This window comes from Erinaceus europaeus, chromosome 3 (genome assembly GCF_950295315.1).
Source record: "Erinaceus europaeus chromosome 3, mEriEur2.1, whole genome shotgun sequence".
NCBI classification, from domain to species: Eukaryota; Metazoa; Chordata; class Mammalia; order Eulipotyphla; family Erinaceidae; genus Erinaceus; species Erinaceus europaeus.
This window is the reverse complement of record NC_080164.1, coordinates 171,439,790-171,458,524: the sequence shown is the minus strand read 5'-3', so window position 1 is coordinate 171,458,524 and position 18,735 is coordinate 171,439,790.

Sequence of the window (18,735 nt, the reverse complement as noted above, 5' to 3'; positions counted from 1 at the left end):
GTTACTGATGTAATTTTACTATGACTATTACACATTGCAATTTTCACATCCCAAGGTAGCATTTTGTGTCACTCTATGAACAAAAACAATTTTAATAATTGTGACTATACTCACACAAACACACACATTATATATTATTCAAGGAAGCAATGTGGGAGACAATTTGAATACTGAAAAATAGAAAGTGTCTTCAGAAAATTAAAAAGAATAGACATTTCAGTGTCACTACTGATCTACCTGCCTACCTATTTACATATTTACTTATCTGTTTTATTTTCTATCTCTTATCTAGTTACATATCACCTACTTATCACATTTGTGTGTGTGTGATCTGTAAGAAGATATTTTTGTTATTAATATTATGTTACAAGATTGTAAGATTACAATCTATAGCTCCACACCACACACCCCCACCAAACTTCTGTGTTCCCCACAATCCCACTTCTAAAAGATAACCACCATAGTCATCACAAGTCTTAGATATAATTTTCTTGCTTCTGTTTCTTTTTTTAACTTTTTAATATTTATGTATTTATTCCCTTTTTTTGCCTTTGTTATTTTATTGTTGTAATTATTACTGCTGTTGTTGATGTTGTCATTGTTGGGTAGGACAGAGAGAAAAGGAGAGAGAGCGGGAAGACAGAAAAGGAGACAGAAAGACAGACACCTGCAGACCTGCTTCACTGCCTGGGGGCTCCAACTGGGATCCTTAAGCCGGGCCGTTGAAAATTGTTCCATGTGTGCTTAACCCGCTGCGCTACCGCCCAATTCCCTGTTTCTGTTTCTGTTTCTTTCTTTCTTTTTTTTTTTTTTTTGGCAAGTTCATGTAAATCAGATTTCTAGATTCCACATATGAGTGAAACCATCTGGTAATTGTCTTTCCTTTCTTTACTTATTTCACTAAGCATAATCACATGGAGCTCCATCCATTTTGTCCCGAAGGACACAATATGATCTTTTTTGATTGCAGAATAGCATTCCATGGAATATATATCCAATCACTTCTTTAGCCTGTCATCTATTGATGGACATTTAGTCTGCTTCCACACTTTGGCTGTTCTTAACATAGTAGCTATGAATATAGGGGTACATATGTCCCTTCCAATTAGTGTGTCATTGTACAGTGGATAAATGCCTAAGAGTTGTATCAGAAAGTACTTTAATTGTTAGTTGTTTAAGGACTGTCTATATAGTCTTCCAAAGATTCTGTACCAGTTTGCATTTCCACCAGCAGTGGAGCAGAGTTTTTTTTTTCTCTACCACCTCTCCAACACCTGTAATTTCCTGGTTTGCTGATGTAAGCTATTCTCTAGGTGTGAGATGGCATCTCAGTGTAATTTTAATTTGCATTTCTCTAGTGATAAGCGAAATGGGACATTTCTTCATGTGTCTGTGGAACATGTGGATCTGAGAAGAGAATTTTTATGTGTCTTCAATTAACTTGAAACCTCTAAGTTTTAAGGGTGAAAAATCCTGTATTTCCTTCTGAACACCTAAGAACCATTAAATTCTTGAACTTAGCATAGAGATTTATATTCCTTTTGTAACTTTATTGCATTTTAAATATAACTTTTCATAGTATTTTCACTCTAAAATGATAACAGAGACTCCAAGGCACATTAAATTATCTCTTGAACACATGCCACTCAATGGAAAGTAAGACAAAACATTGTGTAAGAGAGTCAATGAGTGCACAGCACAACCTGTTTTAAAAAGAAACTTCAGAATATATGTTGAACATCAACTACATCAGAACCAGAAGCTAGAAGAAGGTCCTTGGACTTCTAGTCTGATGTTTCCTTCTCTACACTGTCTTTTGAGTTTCTTCTAGTCTGTTCTTTCTCCTTTTTTTGTTGAAGTTGCTTTGTAAATATTTTAGTTTCATAGAAGTCCCTGTGAGATGTCAAAATATTCCTACTCTGTATTTATTCAGTCTGACTTGGTGTCTAAACCTAGTGAATCCTGTATATTGTTTGTTTGGTACCTCTTCCTTCACTATCTTACAGTTCCTAATATCATTGTTAAGCAATTTCAGGTTTTGCTTAATTCAATAATTCTTCCAGGAAAACAATCAAACTTCTTAATAAATATTTTAAAAACCATCCTTAGAAAAAAAGAAAAAACCTAGTGCTCTTTTTTTTTCTAAAAATCCCTGCCATAACATTCACACTATTTATGAATAATAAACAGAAATTGGTGCTTTGGCATATGTATGGAGAATGTAATCTCTTGAATGCTGCAAGAGAAAAACAAAGAGTCGCTTACAGAGGGAATCCCATAAGGTTAGCAGCAGATTTCTCCACACAGACAATACAGGCCAGAAGAGAATGGCAAGTGATCTATTGAGTTCTCAATGAAAAAGGCTTTCATCAAAAATACTGTATCCTGCTAGATTATCATTCAAACTAAATGGAAGCATGAAAACCTTCTCAGACAAGCAACAGTTGAAGGAATCAACTATCACCAATCTTGCCTTGCAAGAAGTTCTGAATGGTCTCTTATAAACAATCACATCATCATAAGCATGCCATATATCAGAACACTCTTAACATTTTAGATTAATGGTGTTAAAATATTCTCATTCTATACTATCAATAAATGCCAATGGCCTGAGTTTACCTATTAAAAAGCACAGAGTAGGAAGATGGATCGGAAACTATAACCTAACCATATGTTGTCTGCAGGAATCCCACCTAACTCAACAAGACAAACATAGACTTAAAGTGAAAGGATGGAAAACCACCATATAAGCCAATGGACCACAAAAAGGGATACGGATAGCTACTGCCAATCTGACACAATAAACCTTAAAATAAATAAAATTTTAAAAGATAGGGATAGACAGTACTTAATTCTCAGAGGTTCAGTCAATCAAGAGGACTTAATGATTATTAACATCTATACACCAAAGAAGAGGCAATAAAATATATCAAACATCTACTGAAAGACGTATAGCAATATATTAATAGCAACACAGCAATAGTAGGGGATTTCAATACCCCTTGGATGTTAGACCAGAAACTATCAAATACTTAGAGGAAAATATTGGCGGAACTCCTTTCCATCCAATTTTTTAATTTAATTTAATTATTTTATTTTATTTTATTTTTAAAAAGGAAACACTGACAAAACCATAGGATAAGAGAGGTACAACTCCACACAATTCCCACCACCAGAATTCCATATACCATTCCCTCCCTTGAAAGACCTAGATACCCTCCTCACTCACTTCCCATTAAACTTCCCTCACTCACTCCCAAGCTATCCTTATCAAATCAAGGTCTGCAAAAGCTGAATAAGGGCAAGAGACGGGCACATTTTAATGGTGACTCTTTAGTCACTATCAGGCCACCCCATCAGCTGGAGCCCTAGTCAGGGAGTCCTGAGATTCTCAAACAGACATGATGGCCTAGACCTCCAATAAATCTCTCTCACTATTGTTACTAGTCATCTCTATCAGGAACAACAAAACAGACCCCTTTGTGGGACCCCATAGGACCTTGCCTTCAACTTGGATCAACAACTGTAGACAATGTTCCATCCTCTGAAGGGAGGCTAGACAACATACTCTATGATACACCTAAGGAAGATGGGTCCTGATATTAGGGCATCTTGGAACGTTCCTACTTATGACCACAGAATGTGAGCTCAGATCTACAGAGATGCAGAGGTCACATAGGCTCCATCTAAATTTTAAAAGCATCTTCAGAGAAACAAATCCAATTAACAATAACAGCAAAAAAAAAAAAATTTGAACAATAAACTCAAAGCAGAACTTGGACTAGGTCTGGTGTATTGCACCAAATTAAAGGATTCTTGGGGTAGAGGGGGACACTTCAGGTCCTGGAACTGATGGCAGAGGAGAACCTAGAGGGGTAATGAATTGTTATGTGAAAAACTGAGAAATGTGAATGGGGGGTAGATGGCATAATGGTTATGCAAAGAGACTATTATTCCTAAAATTCCAAAGTCTCAGGTTCATGGTGAATTCATCATCTTTATCACATCTTGGATGTAGCTCAAAGATATCATGCTAAGTGAGATAAGTCAGCCACCAGGTTCCATATGCCAACATGATGCCAAGCAGACTCCCTTGGATATATGACTCCACCAATGTGTCCTGGAGCTCGCTTCCCCAGAGCCCCAACATACCTGGGAAAGAGAGAGGCAGGCTGGGAGTATGGATCTACCAGTCAACACCCATGTTCATCCGGGAAGCAATAACAGAAGCCAGACCTTCTACCTTCTGCATCCCACAATGACCTTGGGTCCATACTCCCAGTGGGATAAATAATAGGAAAGCTTTCAGGGGAAGGGATGGGATATGGAGATCTGGTAGTGAAAATTGAGTGAAGCTGTACCCTTATTATCCTACAGTTTTGTTAATGTCTCCTTTTTAAAATAAATAATAAAAAAAATACAAAAGCGATAGAAAAAAAAGAAAGAAAGAAAGAAAGAAAGATGAGATAAAAAGTTGGCAAAATGAAGTGAGTTAACTACCAGTAGATCACATGAAGTATCAGGAGAAACTCCAAGACACAAATAGAATCACCAATATCACTCTGGCAGAATGTTAGACAATAGCTTTCACTTTTCCAGGATATATGGAGGGTTACTTTGAAACAAGACTCAGTAATCTTAGAATTATTAGAAGTTAACAAATTATACCGATATCTGAAACAAATGTCCTTCTCATTTTGATATTTTAATCTCAAATAAGTAAAAGCATAGGACTATCAAAGAAACACATTTTTTATAAAGCTTTTAATCTTCTTTATAAGTGTCTTGTCTTAAAACTACAATACCGACTGTGCAGTAGTGCAGCAGATTAAGAGCACATGGTGCAAAGGGCAAGGTCCAGTGTAAGGATCCCTGTTCAAGCCCCCAGCTCACCACCTGTAGGGGAGTTGCTTCACAAGTGGTGAAGCAAGTCTGCAGGTGTCTATCTTCCCCCCCCCACTCTATCTTCCCCTCCTCTCTCCATTTCTCTCTGCCTTAGCCAACAATGACAACATCAGTAACAATAATAACTACAACAGTAAAACAACAAGGGCAACAAGAGGGAAAAAATAAATATTTTTTAAAAACTACAGTAGTCATCATCAAAGTCTGACAAAGATTGTATTTATCCTAAATTGTTAATTTCCAGTTAGAAAGTACATGGGACATAGCAGGTATTAATTAATCAGCGATCTTCCGTTCATAGAACTTCACAAGAAAATGAAAATCTCCATAAAAGGAAAAGAGAAATAGAAAATAACCAATGATTTATACTGTTCAGAAAAATTATGAATCTTTAATTTAGAGCAAAAAAGAACTCATGAAAGGTAGAAGTATGTCTATGGAAATAGTCTGATTCCTGTCAAGGTCATTTTCAGTGATCTGCAAAGTATAGAATTGGAAGCCTATGGATAGCATTGTTAATGTCTCGTAACTTCCTTAATTTTTATGCTGAATTCCAAGTCTGGTAGAGAATTAGTTTATCATTAGCCTGGAGATGTTTACCCTTCCTTTCATTTTCCTCATGGATAAATAACAGAATATTACCACTGAAATGACTTGCCTCTAGGGTTAGTGATGAGTTTTTGTTCCCTCAGTAGCCAAACTCAAATGTCCTAACATTCTCTTAGAGAGGCATATCTTATGCTTACTCATAAACTGTATTTTAGGGGACTTAAAAAAAGGCAACCTATGAAAAACTAAGAACAGAATATTTAGGAATAAAATGGGCATGAGATAGAAGAAAAGCTTGAAGAATCTCTGTATCAGAATATAGAACTGACTAAAGCACATATAGTGAAAATAATCACTATATTAAACAGGAATTCAGAAATCTAAGATATGGGTGAAGAAATGACCTTGGGTAAGTGCTGACACTTGATGCCAAGTTTGAGGCCAACTTCTGAACAGGTTTTTCTTACACGCCAAGATTTTATCTCATATCCATAATAGAGTGCCAGTAGATCCCTAAGTATTTACAAATCTCAAATCACTTATCACACTGCACTGGGCTTGCATATTCCATTGGTTTCTTCTTTCCTTCCTGAGAAGTCATCCTCTTTACGCTGTTCACATAATGACCAGTACGGTGCCTGATACAAAGGGCTACAAAGTGTATAGTGTGAGGAATTTCAATTAGAATAGGATGTCAGAATGTTTCAGTGAAATGTTGACTCTTAAACAATGATCTAAGTTAGACAAGACTGAAAAATGTGATGTCTTAAAGAAGTTATAGGCAAAGGGGACAGTGAGAACAAAATTCCTTGCTTCAAGTCAGCTGGTTATACAGACGTTCTTGCCTGTACATATGTTTAATTTCTAGGATGCCTACTTAATGATGACAACTTCCAAATATAAATATCTTAATTGAGATTCTTCCTTAAACTCAGTACCCACATATCAACATAACTAACTGGATGTGTAATAGGCATCTTGAAAGGAACCAAAGCAGAAATTGAAGTAGCCCCTGACCTTACTTCCATGCAGTCTCTCTTGCTCACCTCTGTTAATGGCACTACCACTCTTTTAGGTAATCAGGTTGGAAGAAAAGCAAACACATCTTCCTCCTGCTTCACATCTAATAATTCTTTTTTTTAACCTCTTTTTAAAATTTTTTTATTTAAGAAAGGATTAATTAACAAAACCATAGGGTAGGAGGGGTACAACTCCACACAATTCCCACCGCCCAATCTCCATATCCCACCCCCTCCCCCGATAGCTTTCCCATTCTCTATCCCTCTGGGAGCATGGACCCAGGGTCATTGTAGGTTGCAGAAGGTAGAAGGTCTGGCTTCTGTAATTGCTTCCCCGCTGAACATGGGCGTTGACTGGTCGGTCCATACTCCCAGTCTGCCTCTCTCTTTCCCTAGTAGGGTGGGTCTCTGGGGAAGCTGAGCTCCAGGACATATTGGTAGGGTCTTCAATCCAGGGAAGTCTGGCCGGCATCCTGATGACACCTGGAACCTGATGACTGAAAAGAGAGTTAACATACAAAGCCAAACAAATTGTTAAGCAATCATGGACCCAAAGCTTGGAAAAGTGGAGAGGAAGTGTTAGGGAGGTACTCACTGCAAACTCTAGTGTACTTCTGCTTTCTTACTTTGGTGCCATACTCCAAACTCAGTCAATTTCTGCTTTGCGGTTCTACTTCTTTTTTTTTTTTTTACATGCATAACATTCCCCAGATTCCCATTTAACAATACAACCCCCACTATTTCATTCATCATTTTTCATGGACCTGTATTCTCCCCACCCACCCACCCACCCCAGAGTCTTTTACTTTGGTGTAATACTCCAATTCCATTTCAGGTTCGACTTGTGTTTTCTTTTCTAATCTTGTTTTTCAACTTCGGCCTGAGAGTGAGATCATCCCATATTCATCCTTCTGTTTCTGACTTATTTCACTCAACATGATTTTTTCAAGGTCCATCCAAGATCGGCTGAAAACAGTGAAGTCACCATTTTTTACAGCTGAGTAGTATTCCATTGTGTATATATACCACAACTTGCTCAGCCACTCATCTGTTGTTGGACACCTGGGTTGCTTTCAGGTTTTGGCTATTACAAATTGTACTGCCAAGAACATATGTGTACACTGATCTTTTTGGATGGATGTGTTGGGTTCCTTAGGATATATCCCCAGGAGGGGAATTGCAGGGTCATAGGGTAGGTCCATTTCTAGCCTTCTGAGAGTTCTCCAGACTGTTCTCCACAGAGGTTGGACCAATTGACATTCCCACCAGCAGTGCAGGAGGGTTCCTTTGACCCCACACCCTCTCCAGCATTTGTTACCTTTTCTGATGTGTGACATTCTCACAGGAGTGAAGTGATATCTCATTGTTGTCTTGATTTGCATTTCTCTGACAATCAGAGACTTGGAGCATTTTTTCATGTGTTTCTCGGCCTTTTGGATCTCTTCTGTGGTGAATATTCTGTCCAAGTCCTCCCCCCATTTTTGGATGGGGTTATTTGTTGTCTTGTTGTTGAGTCTGGCAAGCTCTTTATATATGTTGGTTATTAAACTCTTATCTGATGTATGGCATGTAAAGATCTTCTCCCATTCTGTGAGGGGTCTCTTGATTTGGGTAGTGGTTTCTTTTGCTGTGAAGAAGCTTTTTAATTTGATGTAGTCCCATAGGTTTATACTTGCCTTAGTCTTCCTTGTAATTGGATTCGTTTCATTGAAAATGTCTTTAAAATTTATGCGGAAAAAAGTTCTTCCAATATTTTCCTCTAAGTATCTGATAGTTTCTGGTCTAACATCCAAGTCCTTGATCCACTTGGAATTTACTTTTGTATTTGGTTAAATACAGTGATTCAGTTTCATTCTTCTGCATGTTTCAACCCATTGTTTCCAACACCACTTGTTGAAGAGACTCTGCTTCCCCCATATGATAGTCTGGGCCCCTTTGTCAAAGATTAGATGTCCATACGTGTGGGGCCTCATTTCTGGCTCTCAATTCTATTCCACTGGTCAGTGTGTCTGTTCATGTTCCAGTACCAAGCAGTTTTGATGACAATGGCCCTATAATACAGTTTGAGATCTGGCAGTGTGATGCCTCCGGTTCTGTTCTTTTTTCTCAAGATTGTTTTGGCAATTCTAGGTCTTTTCTGGTTCCAGATAAACATTTGTAGCATTTTTTCTATTCTCCTAAAAAATGTGCTTGGGATCTTGATGGGGATAGCATTAAATTTGTAGATGGCTCTGGGTAATATATTCATTTTGATGATGTTAATTCTTCCAACCCATGAACATGGAATATCTTTCCACTTCTTTGTGTCTTTTTCAATTTCTTTGAGTAGTGACTCATAATTTTCAGTATACAAGTCTTTCACTTCTTTGGTTAGGTTTATTCCTAGATATTTTATTGTTTTTGTTGCTATAGAAAAAGGAACTGATTTCTGGATTTCAATTTCTTCTAACTTAGTGTTTGCATAGAGGAATGCCACTGACTTTTGAATGTTAATTTTATAGCCTGACACCTTACTGTATTGCCTGATGATTTCCAAAAGCTTCTTGCTGGATTCCTTAGGTTTTTCCATGTATACTATCATGTCATCTGCAAATAAGGAGAGTTTGACTTCTCTTCCAATCTGTATGCCTTTAATTCCTAGCTCCTGCCTGATTGCTATGGCAAGAACTTCCAACACTATGTTGAATAGTAATGGTGATAGTGGGCATCCCTGTCTAGTACCTGATCTGAGTGGAAATGTTTCCAGTTTTTCACCATTGAGTATGATGTTGGCTGTAGGTTTGCTATATATAGACTCCACTATCTTCAGGAATTTTCCATCTATTCCTATTTTTTGTAGTGTTTTGATCATAAAGGGATGTTGTATTTTGTCAAAGGCTTTCTCTGCATCTATTGATATGACCATGTGGTTTTTGGTCTTGCTTTTGTTGATGTGGTGGATCACATTGATTGATTTACGTATATTAAACCAACCTTGCATGCCTGGGATAAACCCCACTTGGTCATGATGAACAATTTTTTTATATAATAATTCTTCAAATGATGTTGTTTCAATGTTTAATACTATAGAAATTCCTACCATGACTGGATAGACAGCATAATGGTTCTGAAAAGAATTCCATGCCTGAGACTCTAAGTTACCAGTTTCAATGCCAACCACTACCATAAGCCAGAGCTGATTAGTCCTCTGATATTTCTCTGGGTCCTTCTCTTTGTATTGCTCTTAAAATGAGACAAAGTAAATATTGAAAACAAATTCCTATCATATTACCCTTACCTTTTTGGTTCAAGCTGTCATGATATTGCTTATTAAGTGCATTAGTTTCTTTAACTGTTGTCTATGTGTTTGCGTTTGATACCTACTATCTATTCTTAATACACTAGACTGAGTGATCTTTTTTTTATTATATATATATATTCTTTTCTTATTTTATTTTATTTTATTTATTTATTCCCTTTTGTTGCTCTTGTTGTTTCATTGTTGTAGTTATTATTGTTGTTGTCGTTGTTGGACAGGACAGAGAGAAATGGAGAGAGGAGGGGAAGACAGAGAAGAGGAGAGAAAGACAGACACCTGCAGACCTGCTTCACTGCCTGTGAAGCGACTCCCCTGCAGGTGGGGAGCCGGGGTTCAACCCGGGATCCTTATGCCGATCCTTGTGCTTTGCGCCACCTGCGCTTAACCCGCTGCGCTACAGCCCGACTCCCTTGAGCGATCTTTTTAAAGCAAAATCTAGATTATGCTACACCGCTGCTCAGGTCTCTCCAAATATGATGAGAGCCTCAAACGACCCATCATTTCTTTCTCATCCATTTCAAATTCATCTCACCCACTGGTATGTTGGTCACTCTGTTTGACATAGATGTTATGCTCTTATAATGTTACTAGCATTCCTTGCCTCATGGATCTTGTCCTCGTTGTCCTGTTTGCTTATAACTTCTTAAAGACATCACATTTCTTAAAGACTGAGGTCTTTCCTACCTTAGATCATTGTTTGAGAGTCACCATTTCACTGAAGGAGTCTGGCATCCGACTTCAATTGAAATTCCTCACAGTATACACTTTCTAGCCCCTTTTATTACCTTATAATATGGCATGGTTTATTGTAACACAGCATCACACACGCACACAAGTGAACACACACATGCCTGCATTCATGTACTTCTGTTTCTTGATCTTATTTGCTTGCTATCTCTCTCTTTTTAAATAGGATTTAAATTCTATGCACAGAATTTTATCATTATGCACAGAGCTATGTGCTTAACACTGAGTCTAAGTGAAATGAGAGTCATTTCAATAAATAATTTTAGGATAAAGAAATCACAGGTAGAACTATCGCTGGAAAGGAATTATTTGGAAGTTTTGTTAAATTTTATTTAGTCATATATACATCTTCCCTTCCATCTGCACTCGCTCTCTTTCTCTCTCTCTCTCTCTCACACACACACACACACACACACACACACACTTTTTTGAATTTTTAGTCTTGTAATTTCAACCTACAGCATCCTAGACACAGAATCTTCATTTTATTATCAAAGATACATTTGCATCTAATTTCCTAGGATTAACATAAATTAAAAAGGAACAAAGAGCACACAAGTGTTCTTTGGAAAGATGCTTCTGTAAATCTTTTGATCCCAGTACTAATCTAGGAGGTAGAAGTTGTTCAAAGCATATTATTATTCCAAAAGTGTTTCTAATAGATAAAACAGGAAAGACTTCTGTGATAAAAATTTTGCCATAGGACCCAGGTTGTAACACACCTGGATGAATGCCCACATTACAGTGCTCAAGGACCCAGGTTTAAACTCTCCAGTCCACACCTGTAGAAGGGGAGCTTCACTATACCACTCATTTCATTTTACTAACAATTACTATATTACTAATATCACAGTAGCAATGTTAGTAAATCAGTGCAAGTATTGGAATTAATGAATGAGTGAATGAAATAAACACTGAAATTGCCATGTATGAAAACCATGAGCAAATTCTGTAAGCAAAATGGAAATGTATGTTTACGGCCCACTGAACAGAAAATTACCTGGAAGTACACACACAAAAAGTCTCAGAAGTCTTTGTAAAATTTGATCCTAGCCAAGAAATTATTTTAAAATGATAGTATCTTACTTTTAAGAGGAATCTTCATTTTGTGCACTAATGATTTCTTACTCTCCTTTGTATATGTTGCAAAATGCAGACATATCAACAAGCATAAAACTGGGCACATTATCACAGTATTATTTCCATTTTATGTTTTTGCTTCTTCATTATGTATTTCAAATAGGAGATCCATCTGATAACTGTCATCCAACTTTATAACAACAGAAGTAAAAAAAAAAAATCAAACATAACAAGGATCTAAAATTACTTAAAACCAGATAGGAAGGGGGCAAAGGACATCAACAATAACAATAATAACCACAACAAGGCTACAATAATAAGGGGAATAAAAGGGGACTAAAAGACCTCCAGGAGCAGTGGATTCATGGTGCAGACACTGAGCCCGAGCAATAACAATGGAAGCAAAAAAAAAAAAAAGATAGGAAGCAGCTGGCTGAAGATCCTATTACAGTTGAAGAAGGCACCAACCTATGTCCTAGATCTTAAACCCTGTAATAACTTTCTTCTTAACTCTCACTTAACATGTACCACATAGTGTTGCACTTTTTCAAATTAAAATACTTTATTTTCTGGACTTTGAACTCATGAAAGGAAAGAAATCAATGTCACAGGGGCTGGGTGGTGGCACAGCTGGTTTAGTGTACAAGTTATAAGGTACAAGGACCCAGTTTGAGCCCCGGTCCCCACATGCAGGGGAAAGCTTTGCAAGTAGTGAAGCAGGGCTGCAGAAATCTCTCTGTCTTCCCTGCTTCCTAGTTCCCCCTCCTATTTCAATTTTGTCTATCTCTACCTAATAAATAAATAAAGATAATAAAAAAATTAAAATGAAAGAAATCCATGTCACATTTAATTATGCACCTACTATTCAGTACTGGCCCCCACACACATACACACACACACACACACACACTTAGGCATAATGAGATATAGACAAATAAGCAGAGTAATACATCAGTTCAGATATCACACTAAGCTTTATTAAGAGAGCTCATCACATAAACATCTTAAAAGAGCAAGTTAAAACTTTGGAGTGACACTATGGGCAAAGGACACTGGCAAGAACTTTTGTACTTTCCCTAATGTAATTTTATTTTAATTTTGAGTGGCTTTAAAAGGAGCATTTTGGGGTCTAGAGGCAGCATATCTGGTTGAGTGCACAAGTTGTAATACACAAAAGCACAGGTTCAAACTCCTGGTCCCCACTTTCAGGGAAGAAGCTTCACAGGCAGTAAAGCAGTGCTGCAGGTGTTGCCCTTTCTCTCTCCCTATCTCCCCCTTCCCTCTTGATTTCTATCTATCTCCATCTAATAAATTAATAAATAAATAAAAAATATTTTTAAAAGGGGCATCCCAGGCTAGCCTGACCATAGAATGTCTCCTTTTTATCATGTCCCTTATCCAAGTTCAAATTTTGTCCCACTACATTGGAGGAAGAGTAGTTGCTAGTGCTGTGATGTCCTGCCAAGTTCTGCTTTGAGTTTTCCCTTCTGTTCTTGTTTTTAAACTGTCTATGAGTAATAGTATCCCATTTTCATCCTTCTCTTTATGACTTATATCACTTTGTCGGGCAGTATGCCAGCTTTCCTCTGCTTATCCCTGCAATCTATTTACATAACCAGTTACCTAGGAACCACCCTGCCTGCAGGGCATTGGTTTAATCCCCACTGGTTCATGATGTCTTTTTGCTCTGCCCCCTCTTGTAGTCTCCCTGATTTCCACCAGTCTCTTTCCGCTCCACCCTCTCTATGTCACATCCTGTTTCCACCCTACTTGCTGAGTATATATACAGCTGCTCTTCTGTTTTAACACACTTGGGATTGCCTTCCGGCTCCGAGAGTCCCAGAGTCTCTCTCCCGCGATGCTAGCTTGGCACGAGTTCCTGATCCCTCTCCCACGCAGCAGCCTAGGTTGGCTCCAGTTGAGTTCTCTCCAACCCAGAGAGCACTTGCTTGGGAAGAAGCACCCTCAGGCTCAAGGCATCACTTAACATGATTCTTTCAAGCTCCATTTAAGATGAGGTGCAGAAAATGAATTCACCATTTCTTAATAGTTGAGTAGCATTTCATTGTGTTTATAGACCACAACTTGCTCAGCCACTCATCTGTTGTTGGACACTTGGGTTGCTTCTAGGTTTTGGCTACTACAAATAGTGCTACTTTGAACATAGGTATACACAAATATTTCTTTTCTTTTAAGTTCTTTAAGTCTCCCAGAGAGATCCTGGCAGCACCACTTCACCACTTGCGAAGCATTCTCCTGTAAGTGGGGACTGGGGTCTTGGACCCATGTCCTTGTGCATTGCAACATGTGCACTCAACCTGGTGCACCACCACTGGGCACCCAGTATATATTTTTTTCATGGCAGAGAGAGAGGGATATGGAGAAGGAAAACCAGAGCAGCCCTGCAGCACGTGCAATGCCAGGAGCGGTTCTTCTAGACCTCATGCTTGAAGAGTCCAGCGAGCCATCCACTGTACCACCTCCTGGGCAGCTTGGATTCAGCACATTATACATACCTTATTGCTACAAAGAAAATATATCTGTGGCTCCAAGTGCCACCGCTCTGAGGGTTACAGCTCAAGAAGGGTAGCGCTGCATGTGAAAACTAAAGGTGTAGTCAAATTGAAGAACGAGTCTGAGACCAAAGCCACACGGAGGGCTTGGGAGATACTCTATTACGGCAGAGGCGGAATCTAGGGGACTCCTGCCAAGCACACCAGATCTATGACAACTTCTTCATCCTTGCTTTTGTCTTATTTTTCCCCTTGCTCCTTTGTTTGGCCACTAGTGTTATCACTGAGGCTCAGTGGTGGTATGGTTCCACCATTCCTGGAGGACTGACTTTTCTCTCTTTTTTTTCTTTCTTTTCTCTAGTGGAAGATGAAAGACAATGAGATAGGTAAAGGAAAGAGATGGAGAGAAGGAGAGATACCTGTCTCACTACTTTGTGAAGCTTCCCCCTGTAAGTGAGGACAAGTGGCTTGAACCCAGGTCCTTGCACTTAGTAGCATTTACTTTTTTCTGAGTGAGCCACCACCAGCCAAGTGACAACTTATCTATGAAGCAGCTATATTCTTTGAAGTTCTTTCTTTTGCCAGAATCCTAATTCTTCCTTTAATCATATGAAAACAAATGATTCTTGATATTGGAATGTCTACATCATTATTTGGTTAGTGTGTTGATTTGTCTTCTTTTTTTAATATTTATTTATTCTTTTGTTGCCCTTGTTGTTTTATTGTTGTAGTTATGATTGTTGTTGTTATCGATGCCGTCGTTGCTGGATAGGACAGAGAGAAATGGAGATAGGAGGGGAAGACAGAGAGGGGGAGAGAAAGACACCTGCAGACCTGCTTCACTTATTGTGAAGCAAATCTCCAGCATGTGGGGAACTGGGGGCTCAAACCTGGATCCTTCCACAGGTCCTTGTGCTTTGCGCCACGTGCACTTAACCTGCTGAGCTACTGCCTGACTCCGGATTTGTCTTCTAAATGAGCCTTTGTTGAAAGAGACAGTGAATTTGGGAATATAAGACTGAAAACAAACACATGCACACACTTCTACTGAAGTATTTCTAGTCTCTGCAGCTGGGTAGTGATGCAGTCAGTTGAGCACTCATGTTATAATGTACAAGGACTCAGGTTCAAGCCCCCAGTCCCCACCTGTGAAGCAGTACTACAAGTTTCTTCCTCTCTCCCTCTCTATTTCCCTTCTTTTCTTGATTTATCTCTGTCTTTATCTAATAAATAGATAGGAACTATTAAAAAAGAAAAAATATTTAAAAAAAGAATCTAGTTTCTCACATAAATCAATACATGACAAACTTTTCAAGAAAGATAAATTACATACAGAATTTCACAATCAGCCTCACTCCTACCACACACACACAGCATGACCAAGTCAATGCTCTGCATGGCATCTTGGAGAGTATAAATAGTTATAATTGTATTCTACTTCATAGAAGAATGAAATCACTGCATATTTGTTCATGGGAGATATGTAGCCTAATTAGCAATCTCCCTTCCATTATTGTAATAAAAGGAGCCAGGGAATAGAGTTAGCAACCTCTTCCTGTCCTTGGGTACCTGAGAAAACACCTGCTCATGAATAAACATGGGTTTCACTGGTAGGGAGAATGGGGAATCTCAATTGAACAGGGCAGGACAACTAGCCCAGGGTGTAGTGGTTGCTCTGAGAGAGAGGGGAAGTGAGATAATGCCCCCCCCCCATGGAAGAAGTTATTTGTCTTATTTTACATTAGTGATTCCTGATTCAGAATACTTAAGTCTTCCCAAAAGGTCTATGACATCCACAGGAAACTGCAGATATAATCAGATTTTTGTCTCTTTGCAACTTGAGATGTCATTGTTTGAGTAAAGACCTTGTAGAGGCTTCTGCTTTTAGAAATATATAACTTAAGTAATAAGTGTCAGGCTCCATCAAAACTGGGGCCCGTGACATGCTGCAGGACAGAGCACTGGAGCAGGGGAAGCTATTATTACCTTTTATGTACATTCACCAAAATGTTGTTAAGGAAATGTAATTACCAACAGGGAGACTCATACATCCAAATTATCCTGAGTTACCAACAAAACTTGACATGTAAACAATTTAGATAAAGATTCTAATAATCGATCTATACCAAGTATCTGCAATTTGTCAAGCAGTGCACTCAAATTTATTTGGAACACTCAGTTTGTCCTTGAAATCCTATTTTCGCTAAATGCACATGGGGAAAAATCCTAAGTCAGTGTCAAGATATAGATTTTTTAAGTTTTTTAAAATATTTATTTATTCATTTTCCCTTTTTGTTGCCCTTGTTGTTTTATTCTTGTAGTTATTATTGTTGTTGTTATTGATGTCATCATTGTTGGATAGGACAGAGAGAAATGGAGAGAGGAGGGGAAGACAGAGGAGGAGAGAAAGATAGACACCTTCAGACCTGCTTCACCACTTGTGAAGCAAATCCCCTGCAGGTGGGGAGCCGGGGGCTTGAACCAGGATCCTTATGCCAGTCTTTGTGCTTTGTGTCACCTGCGCTTAACCGCTGTGCTACCGCCTGACTCCCAAAATATTGATTTTTAATTAAGCTTAGAACACACATGATACACTTGGATTTCACCTCCAAATTTCAAAGTAGAATGCCACAGGTTTCTTATGATAACAACTCAGCTAAGTTAGTAAAAGGTAACATTCAGATGATATACTGAAGGCTACAGAAAATATTCTTTAGTTAATTATGCCCAGCATTTAGGCTAGAAGCAAAAGAGTCAGATGTTAAATGCATTGAGTCACTCTGGTATGACCAAGAGGGTGCTTGGTTAAAAATATATGGATAAAATATAAGAAATAGGGGCTGGGTGGTGATATACCTGGCTGAGTGCTCATGTTAAAAAGCACAAGGACAGAGGTTCAAGCCTCTGGTCCCTACCTGCAGGGGGAAAGCTTCACAGCTGGTGAAGCAATGCTGCAAGTATCTCTTTCCCTCTCTCCTCTTTCAATTTCTTTCTGCCTCTATCTAATAAATAAATTAAAATATAAGAAACAGTCTCAGAGTTTTTAAATGAATCATGCTTGAGAAGCAAACTTTTTCAATGGTTCTATTTAGATTATTTACATATTAAAAATGTGAGAACATAGGTATATGCATATCTTTTGGGATGGCCATGTTTGCTTCCTTAGAATAAATCGTCTAAGAGAGGTAATTCCAGGGTCATAGGGTATTTCCATTTATAGCCTTCTAAGAGTTCTCTGGAATTCTCTTTGTAGGGGTTGGACCAATTTACATTCCCACCAGCATATGAAAGGGTTCCTTTGACCCAAAAACCTCTCCAGAATTTGTTGTTACCATCCTTTCTTTTAAAATTTTTATTACTTTAGTTTTTATTGGGAGACAATAAATACAATAGTTTCTACATACATATCATCTCCCAGTTTTCCAAATAACCATAAAACTCCCACTGGTCCTCTGCCATCATGCTCCAGGGCCCAAACCCTCCCAGCCACCCACCCCAGTCTTTTATTTTAGTGCAGTACACCAACTCCATTTAAAGTTCTGCTTAGTGTTTTCTCTTCTGATTTTGTTTTTCAACTTCTGCCTGTGAGTGAGATCGTCCCATATTCATCTTTCTGTTTCTGACTTATTTCACTCAACATGATTTCTTCAAGCTCTTTTACTATCCTTTCTGATGTATGCCATTATCATGGGAGTGCCATATTATCTCATTGTTGTCTTTATTTTCATTTTTCTGATAATTGCCGGGATAGCCTGAGGGTGCTTCTTCCCGAGCTAGTGCTGTCTGGGTTGGAGAGAACTCAACTGGAGCTGATCTAGGCTGCTGCGTGGGAGAGGGATCAAGAACTCGTGCCAAACTAACTTCGCAGGAGATACACTCTGGAACTATCGGAGCCGGAAAGCAATTTCCAAGTGTCTTTAATCAGAAGAGCAGCTGTTTTTATACTCTCCAAGCAGGGTGGAAACAGGATGTGACATAGAGAGGGTGGAGCGAAAAGTGACTGGTGGAAGATCAGGGTGTGACAAGGAGAGGATCAGGGTGTGACAAGGAGAGGGGATGGAGCAGGTGAGAATTCTACCACTAAACCACCAATGCCCTGGAGGGAGTGTGGTGCTTTATGTAAATGAAAAAGTGATTTATGTAAATAGACCAAAGCTTTGAACAAATCAATCCCTATATAGGCATATGGTTAAGCTGAACCCAGGGGGAGCTGGCATACTACCCAACAGATAATCAGTGAGCTTGAGCATTTTTTCATATGTCTGTTGTCCCATGTGATCTCTTCTTTGGTGGATATTTTCCCCATGTCCTCTCCCTACTTTTGGACTGGGCTGTTTGTATTTTTGTTGCTGAGTTTGGTGAGATATTTGTATATTTTGGTTACTAACCTTTTATTTGATGTATTTGTGGTAGCACAAACTTGAAGCAACATAGGTATCCAAAAACTGATAAGTGAATAAAAAAGTTGTGACATATGTTACTCAGCTATTAATAACAATGAAGTCATCTTCTTCACTCTAAAAGAATAATAGCTTTTTTCTGACACTACAGTCCAGATGTTGAATGCATATTTACCTTCAGATGTTTTCTATAGAAATTGGCATTCACTCAAGGAGCAGTGGTA